The following is a 9,068-nucleotide window of genomic DNA, read 5'->3' as shown; positions in this document are numbered from 1 at the left end:
TGTGCCTCCACAGATTCTCCAATTATCCTTTTGCAGGGTCACCTTTGTACAACCTTTAGATCTTCAATTTAAGTGCTTTATCCTTTTTCTCAGCATAAGCTTTGATTTTTCTCAAGCCTTCCTTCTCTGTTAGCAATTTAATTTTCAACAAACTCTATTATGCTTCCTGTTACCTTTTTCTGTAATGATATTGTTTTTATCCTCGATGTCTTTCTTGGCACTGTAACTACCTTTTTTACTTCATTCTGTAGTGTCATCATCTTGTCTTTGGGCTCTGATTAATCAGTTTCAAGAATCTTTATTTTGAATGAATGAATTCCCCATATTGCCTCTCCCACCCAAGAGCCGACTCTAACCCAAGAATTATCTTGGAGGGTGGGGAGAATGGGCAAAAGATGTCCCATTCACCATTAAGTGAGACAATAATTTTGCTCATATGTTATGCCCTCCACCTTCCCAGCTCCTACTCATTCTTAAAGGGACAGCTCAAGGCCCATTTGCCCCACGTTCCTCCAGCCAACTGTGATTGTTCCTGTTCTAGTCCCCAAAGTATTTCTCCAAACTAAAGGATTCGTAGGCAGTACCTGGGCTCCCAATGAACCTGGAGCTTTTGAGAAAAAGGATGAATCTTCTCCCTCTTCGCACATGGTTGGGCACATGAAGATTTTATTTGGAGATTTCTGGATTACTGATTGGCTGGATAAAAAGGAAGGTAAACACTAGAACCAAGGCTCAGAAAAGCTATCAACATCAGATCTACTAGTCCCAATTTAACAAAAAGTTGGATAACACCACGAGGCAGGTGGAAAGAAGAGGATTTGGCAAGAAATGCTGTCCTTGAAAGATTAAGAGAGAGGGAACAATTGTCTTAGCCAGCAAGCCAGACCTTCACAGCCTGCCTCTGCAGGCACTGGAGTGGAGGCTGAGACATGGGCTCTCGAGGCAAGCAGGCCTACGTTCACGTCCACACAGCTCAACACACTCATGGTCTGAGTTTGAGCAAGTCACTGAATCTCCTTCAGCCTTTGTTTCCTCACTTATTAATGTGAGATAATAATAGTGTGTGCCATATAAGGAGATTATGAGAATTCTATTAAATAATGCATGTAATGGTTCCAGCCTCAACTCCCACCACTTTGTGCCTCATGCATTTCTCTCCAGGAATATCAACCTGCTGGAGTTTCCCTGACACATGAATGAGCCAGTCCTCACCCTCAAATCTTTGCTTTGCAGCCTTCCCCCACCCTAAAAATGCCCATTTCCCAGAGGCTAACAGCTCTAAGATGCAGCCTGTGTGTTGCCTCTTTAAGAAATCTTTCCCAAACTCACTGTTTCTTCTTCTCATCATCTGTGCACACCCAAATCATAATATTTATCACACTATATTATAATTAATATATGCATATCTACCTTCAACTAAGCTCTGGAAGGAACAGACCGTGGGGGTTATTTGGACCTACATTCTTCTAAAAACGAGCATTCTAGGCTTGGCGCAGTGACTCACACCTATAATTCCCAGCACTTTGGGAGGCCAAGGCAGGTGGAGCATATGAGGTCAGGAGTTTGAAACCAGCCTGGCCAACATGGAGAAACCTCGCCTCTACTAAAAATATAAAAATTAACTGGGCGTGGTGGCACACACCTGTAATCCCAGCTACTCAGGAGGCTGAGGCAGGAGAATTGCTTGAACCCAGGAGGTGGAGGTTGCAGTGAGCTGAGATCACGCCATTGCACTCTAGCCTGAGCAACAGAGCAAGACTCTGTCTTATAAATAAATAAATAATTTTTTTAAAATTTAAAAAATAAAAAAATAAAATGAGCATTACCTGTGGCCTGCAGCAGGCACTCAATGTTTGTTGAACAAAAGAACCAAGCAAGGACTATGGGAAAAGAGGAAGAGGGTGATACAGGTGATTTGTCTGCCACAATCTCCATGGCTCTGCTACTTAAACTGAATACATGTGTGTGCATATCTACAGTGCATGTTCTTTAGGTAGGTATTCCCAATGCTGAGCATATAAGAGACATGCAACAAATATTTTATGAGCAAATTAATGTTGAATTGTTGAATAAACTCTATAAAAGAAGAAATTGTTTAAGAACCTTGAAGCACAACTATAAGATAAGCCGTTAACAATGCTAATACTGAATTCCATTTACAAACTTAATTCAAGGTAGCCACCAGGCGCGGTGGCGTGTGCCCATAGTCCCAGCTACTCGGGAGGCTGAGGCTGGAGGATCGCTTGAGCCCAGGAGTTCTGGGCTGTGGTATGCTATGCCGATTGGGTGTCCACAGTAAGTTCGGCATCAATATGGTGACGTCCTGGGAGCGGGGGACCACCAGGTTGCCTCAGGAGGGGTGAAGTGGCAGGTCAAAACTCCTGTGCTGATCAGTAGTGGGATAGAGCCTGTGAATAGCCACTGCACTCCAGCCTGGGCAACATAGCAAGACCCCGTCTCTTAAAAAAAACAATTCAAGGTAGCCAAGCAGTGGTGCCTATCAATCTGTGGCCATGCTCACTCATAGTGTGTTTCTTCCCAGTTTTACCTAGATCATGAGTACAGATAGATATCACAGGGCAAGCAAAAAATTTAAAAAAGTACAAACCAGGCTTGACCCAAATAACTCTTATTAAAAAGAAAAAGGAGCAAACGTATGCTGAATCCAAAAGGCATGCTATTCACACAGGACTATCTCATGAGCTCTTTAATATGTTCTTAGAGAAATGGTAGAAAGACTCTGTAAGGACAAATTACTCAGCGAAGTCCCCAGTGAACCAAAAGGACTAACCATTTCTCAGACCCAGAGGACTGGGAATTATTAGCAGTAGAAAAATCTGTACTGCACCCAATCCCAGCTTCACCATTCAGCAGCAGTGAAACTTTATATGAGTTTCTAACCCTTTCTGAAGCTTGGTTTCCTTATTTGCAAAATGGAGCTAATGATACAGAGACAGCAGATCTGGCTATGATGATTGGATAAGAGAACACACATCGTGCCTGATCAGGGCCAGGCACACAGCAAAAGGCCAGAAGACGGTAAATTTTGCCATATTTCCTTCACCAACCTTGGCTAAGTCAAGTCAGAACATTCTTCCTTACTTGCAAGAAAGAAAGGGATCATTCTTAAACATGGTGAGTGCCCTCAATTCCAGCACAGAGGAACTTCGAGAGGTTGTAAAGGCTACAACCTCCCTAAAATTAAAGCTGGAAGCTCAGCATTGTGCTAAGGAAGACTCCATCAAGATGGATGCAGATTTACAAAGACTGTAACGAAAAAAATTCACAGTCATCCTCCTGGGACATGTAGTTCTTTTCCAGTTGCCAGATTTCCTGGTCATCTCAAGTGTATGTGATGTATTTATCCCTGTGGAAATAATTTATGAATATAAGGTCAAAGGGAGCTGAAGCCAAGGACAGAACAGGGAGAGGGTTGCCAAGATCCAAGGGAAACAATGCTTAAGCATCCTTTGATGGCTTCCATCTTATCCCCCCTTTTTAGAGCAGGTGAAAACTGCTTCATTACATTGTCTATAATTTGTCCCATCCCTTCAGTTCTAGTTGGCACCTTTCTGCTTCTTGCCTCATAGTCAGAGACTCTCAAAGCTGGAGGGGGCCTAAATGGGCATTCAGGCCAACCCTCCACAATGCAGAAATCCTCTGATGGCAAACAAGTTTATTTGTAACTTTTGCTTTGATAACTTTATAACAGGGCGGTGGCTTCCTTGTAGCACAGCTTGTTCCATTGTTGGGCAGCTCTGTTAAGTCAGTTCTTGCTTATTTGTCTTCCCGCAACTCTGTGCCCTCTTCACCCACCCCTATATTGCTTCTGTTCTCTGCAGCGCCACTCAGTGTGACTCTAATGAAGTGTGATTTCTTCCACATGAAAAGGATGCCTCTTATTTTTATCTCCTGCAGACTAGAAAGCCCTAGTTTCCACATTTATTCCACCTCCGAGATGCTGTCCTAAGCCACTGTCTTCTGAGTAGCCAATTTCTGGGTGTTACATCATTTTATCATTCTGGAGAGGACCCAGGGAAGCATAACACCCCAAATAGGTTTGAACAACCAGACAAAGTACAGTATAACTGTCACAATTCCTCCTCCAGAGCCTGAGATCGAACACCCATTTTCTTCACTTCTCTCTCCTTCCTCCCTATCAGTTAAGTGCCAGTTCTCCCACGAGGTCCCGATCCTGACCCTGAGAACAGAAGCAAACTTGGAAGGCCCAAGGATGGTGGGAGGGGGAGGAGAAGGTGATGACGCAGCTCAGCTTTTGCACTTGCAGCTGAGGACACCAAACCAGGCAGGCTACCTCCAAAAATAACCTTCCATGCAAACAGCCTCTTGGTAGCTTTCTGAGAGCCCTTCAATTCAGCTTTCCAGAATGCAGGTCTCAGTGTTACTGTGCCCACTCTGTCACCACCCTTTCCAAGACTTGATGGACTAGCTTCATTTAACCCACTGACATTTACAATCATCTTCCCATATGTTTGGGGTCTAAAAACACTTAGAAATATATTTTTATGGGAATACATAAATGTCTATCAACAGAAGATTGGTAAGGAAAACACATTCAAAATATAGAATGCAATGCAGCTATGGAAAAAAAAAAACACTGATATGGGAAGACATCAAATACATATAGTGAAATGAACAAGGCAAGTTTGTAAATGGGCCAGTATAATGCCAGGAGTGTCCAATATTTTGGCTTCCCTAGGCCAAAGAAGAATTGTCCTGGGCCACACATAAAATACACTAACACTAATGATAGCTGATGAGATTAAAGAAAAAAGAAAAAAACTCATAATGTTTTAAGAAAGTTTATGAATTTGTGTTGGGCCGCATTCAAGGCCACCGTGGACTACATTCGGCCCCCAGACCAAACTTGTACAAACCAAATGTGTTGAACAAGTTTGATTGTAATCCATCTACTGCGTTTTAAAAATGTATTTGCACAAACCACAAATACATATATAAATGTGCACAAAAGGGGCTGGAAGAACCGACATCAAACTGCAAACAGTCGTCACTGCAAAGAGAAGTAGAATGAGGGAGGAATGGCGTAAGCTGAGGGGATTAATTTTTTACCCTGTTTGAATATTCCAGAAAAAAAACCATTTCATTTATTATTTATGGGAAGAAACCTCCCAGTCTTACATGCATCTTCCGTTGGATAATCTCAGAGCTGGAAGGAGCTGCACAGGGCTGAGAGTTGATTATCTGAGGTAGCATACCCAGGGTGGCATGCATTTGTTCAGGGTCACACAGCTAGCCAGCAACAGCCAGAGACCCCAAGTCACAGTCCAGGTCTTCACATAATGGGTGTCCCAGTGGATTCAGGAGAGGACTTTGACTTGATTACTAAGTCAGATCGACTTTCCTATTTTATTTGAGTCAAAAATTTTTACTTGGATGTAACAGCAAGTTAAAGGAGACCAAGAATAGTCAAAGTCAGAGGTGGAAAGGGGAACCTACCTTCTTATAGAAGGGGTGTGAGAGAGAGCCTGCTGCTACCAAGGCCTGGGACCTTCTCTAGCTACCACCCACCCCGCCCTCATCCATAAAGCAGAGGGAAGGGGCTAAGAGAGGGGATGGGGATTTGCAGGCATGGGGTGCTCTGTGTGTCACATGCTCATCTGAGCCACCACCACATCTTCAGCATGAGACCGGTGGCAACGCTCCCTGAATGCATTCTGGTGAGGCTGGGTGGCAGTCAGGGACCTTAGCTGCATATGGAAACTCTGCCTCTCTGGAAAGGAAGGCTGGGCTCGAGTCCGATTTAGGTGCAACTCATATTGAGCCACTTGAACTGTCACATGGATTACCTCATTTAACACTCACAAAATGTTTACAAGCATGCTCCAAGAAATTCAAAAGTCACTTTCTAAAAACACAACCATTAAAGGGCAGGGCTCTTATTTGAAATCAGGTTTCTTGACTCTGAATTCAGTGGTCCTTCCACGCTGTCTCTTTGGGACACTGCAAGGCCTCCTTACTTGAGCAGTAAAGCTTACGACATGCCCGGGTTGGAGGCTGGGCATGGTGGCTCACGTCTGTAATCCCAGCTCTTTGGGAGGCCAAGGTATGAGGATCATTAGAGCCCAGGAATTCAAGTCTGGGCAACATGGAGAGACACCCATCTGTACAACAAATAAAATTAACTGGGTGTGGTGGTGCATGCCCGTAGTCCCAGCTGCTCAGGAGGCTGAGGAAGGAGAATCACTGGTGCCTGAGAGGTCAGAGACTGTAGTGAGTCATGATCATCCTACCGCACTCCAGGCTGGGTGACAGTGTGAGACCAGGTCTCAAAAAAAAAAGAGGTTCCTAGGTTGACTCTCTGTCTGTTCCCTAACTCCCAATCTCCCCCCCACCAACACACACACATACATACACACACACACAGTCCCATGACCATGACAGCAGAGACAGGCTCCTAGCCAGCACAACTCAATGCTTCAAATATGCATCACGTGACTGAAATATCTGTGGCTTAGCTGATAAGATGTCTGAGATGTGCTTCCATGTAATCTGGGGTTGAGGACGGCGTTACAATCAACCACGAGTTTCGGCAACAGTTGAAGCTAGGTGATATGATACAGGGCTCCTTACACTCTTCTTTGTACTTTTGTACGTTTCAAATTTTCCATAATAAAAAATGCTTTTTTTTTTGATGTATCATGTGAGTGATCATTTCTCCCTCAACTTGTCACTTAGTGGGGGTTTCCATTTTAATTACCTTTCTGCTTCCCTCAGCACAGAAAGCCAAACAATAGCCTGCTATCACGACAAGAAAAAATACCAGGAGCAAAAGTGTGTGGCTTGTGAAAACCCCAATTATAACAACAACAGCCATTGCTTAACTGAGTGCCATATACCTGGAACTGTACTGAGCCTTTTACCTATGATTTCATCTAATGCTCATGATTGCCCTATGAAATAAGGTCTGTTATCCCCATTTTACAGAGAAGGAAATTGAAGTTTAGTAAGCTTAAGTAGCTTGTCCAAGTCTATATAGGTGATACATAATGAGCAAGAATGCAAATCCAGAATTGCTTATGCTATTAATTTTTCCCATTCCCACAATATATATTTGGCTACTTTAAGACTTTATAGATACTTTACGATTTTATAGATAATCGAACTCAATCTGTAAGTTTTTAAAGTGGTCATACCTTTTAAAGTATAAAGAGCCCCTGTCTCTTCACAAATATTCTAATCACAGTGTCAATTACAATAATTGAAAGCTAGATGTGGTTGGCTGTCCAGTGTGGCCTCACGCGGGAAGTCTTTCCCACTGCTCCTGTCATTGGTGACACCCTGCTCATGGTCACACAGCATCCTGCACTAATCTCTCATTACCCCCGCCTCCTCCTTTGAACTATGATCTTCTAAAAAACTAAGTTCTTCCTATTTGTCTTTGGTTTAGAGTGGGCACTCAACTATGTGGTGAATAAATTAATAAATGATCCTGTAGTTGCTCATTTAACCCATGCAGACATTGAAGACTGGGTACTAAAGCGAAGTTTTTGAAGGTCACAAGGGTGGACTAGAACTTAAAGCCCCATACAGGGCTCCTCTCCCTCCACTGTACTGCCAGTACCTGCAGACTTCTAAAGAACTGATGGCTGATGGCTGAACACTTGAGGCAAGGGTAGGAAAGCCAGGGGCAGTTGGAGTCTCCTTCCTTTACAGGCCCTCACTGAAATCATCAGATCCCAGGGGCCCATGTGACCTTGGGGATGCCAAACAGCTGATATGGGTGACAAATGAAAGAGAACAGCTTTAATGCAATGTTAACCATGAAATGCATATATGGGAAGTTTAAGCAAGAAGGCAAGAGACTAACCATGCATACAGTATGCTCTCAACCACTTACAAAAAATAAATTCATTTTAAAAAAGAAGAAAAATTGCCAACGGTTAAGAGGGGTTGTCTTTGGATAGCAGATTTTTTTTCTGTTTCTCTATGCTTTTTTGCACAGTACTTTCCAAATTATCCTGATTGGTCAAGCTTTTTTTTCTTTTTTCTTTTTTTTTTTAAGACTGAGTATTGCTCTGTCACCCAGGCTGGAATGCAGTGGTGCAATCTTGGCTCACTGCAACCTTCGCCACCTGGGTTCAAGTGATTCTCCTGCCTCAGCCTCCAGAGTAGCTGAGATTACAGGCATGCACCACCACACCCAGCTAATTTTTGTATTTTTAGTAGAGATGGGGTTTCACCACGTTGGCCAGGATGGTCTCGATCTCCTGACCTCAGGTGATCCGCCCGCCTCGGCCTCCCAAAGTGCTGGGATTACAGGTGTGAACCACTGTGCCCTGCCCTAGCTTTATTTTTATAATCAGAACAATAAATAAGATTTAATTCACTACAATGATTTTGATGGCAAACTTGACCTTTCTAGTATAATAATTACTTAGAAAATCATCTCAGTATTTTAATATGGTGAAACTGTACCAATGTTACTGTTAGATATAAGCCTATTCAAGAGAACATCCATAGGAGCCAGAATGCCATCGTAGTTTTCTGCAGACAAGCAAGAAAAAAATCATTTGCTTCTAATTCAGTTCTTACAGAACAAGTCACTGATACTATATCTGAACAATTAACTCCTTGTCCAAATTCTCAGGACTCTAATGGTCCAGAACAATTGCTGTGAATTTCACTAATGAATTATTCCTGTATTTTTTTAATGCAACCATGTCCCATATTTACGGAGAGCCAGATTTTCTCTGAAGTCTTCCCTCTTCTACTCTGTCATTTACCACCTGCTCTTGCCTTTATTCATGAAGACAAGGGGACCCCAGAGGTCAATACTGAGATAAATTAGATCATTTTTTTCAGGCCCCTGAGGGCAATTTCTAAGGGAGAGCCAAAAGTGTTTTAAGCAAGGGTGGTGGAGCTTGGCTGGGCGTCCCTCGGGCAGCGAATGGGTCTCCCTGCTCTTTGTAATCCCAGGCTAAGCACAAGACACCCTCCACCCCACCACCTGTTTGTCAATAAATACAGAATACATAAATACAGTGACTTGAGATTTTACTCACTTATGTTTGAAGGTTCTGGTTCTA

At 43.1% G+C, this 9,068-nt stretch overlaps 1 long non-coding RNA gene across 1 annotated transcript; it reads right to left on the bottom strand.

Moving 5' to 3' along the window:
- Window positions 1-297: 297 nt before the first annotated feature.
- Window positions 298-8,119, bottom strand: LOC108311123. The gene is made up of 3 exons (XR_001828055.2): window positions 3,069-8,119; window positions 1,827-1,880; window positions 298-696 (listed from the first exon to the last, which is right to left on the bottom strand). It is a non-coding gene; the product is annotated as an uncharacterized LOC108311123 (long non-coding RNA).
- Between the last annotated feature and the right edge of the window lie 949 nt (window positions 8,120-9,068).

Source organism: Cebus imitator, unplaced genomic scaffold (genome assembly GCF_001604975.1).
Source record: "Cebus imitator isolate Cc_AM_T3 unplaced genomic scaffold, Cebus_imitator-1.0 Scaffold111, whole genome shotgun sequence".
NCBI classification, from domain to species: domain Eukaryota; kingdom Metazoa; phylum Chordata; class Mammalia; order Primates; family Cebidae; genus Cebus; species Cebus imitator.
This window is presented reverse-complemented; position numbering and strand designations above follow the sequence as displayed.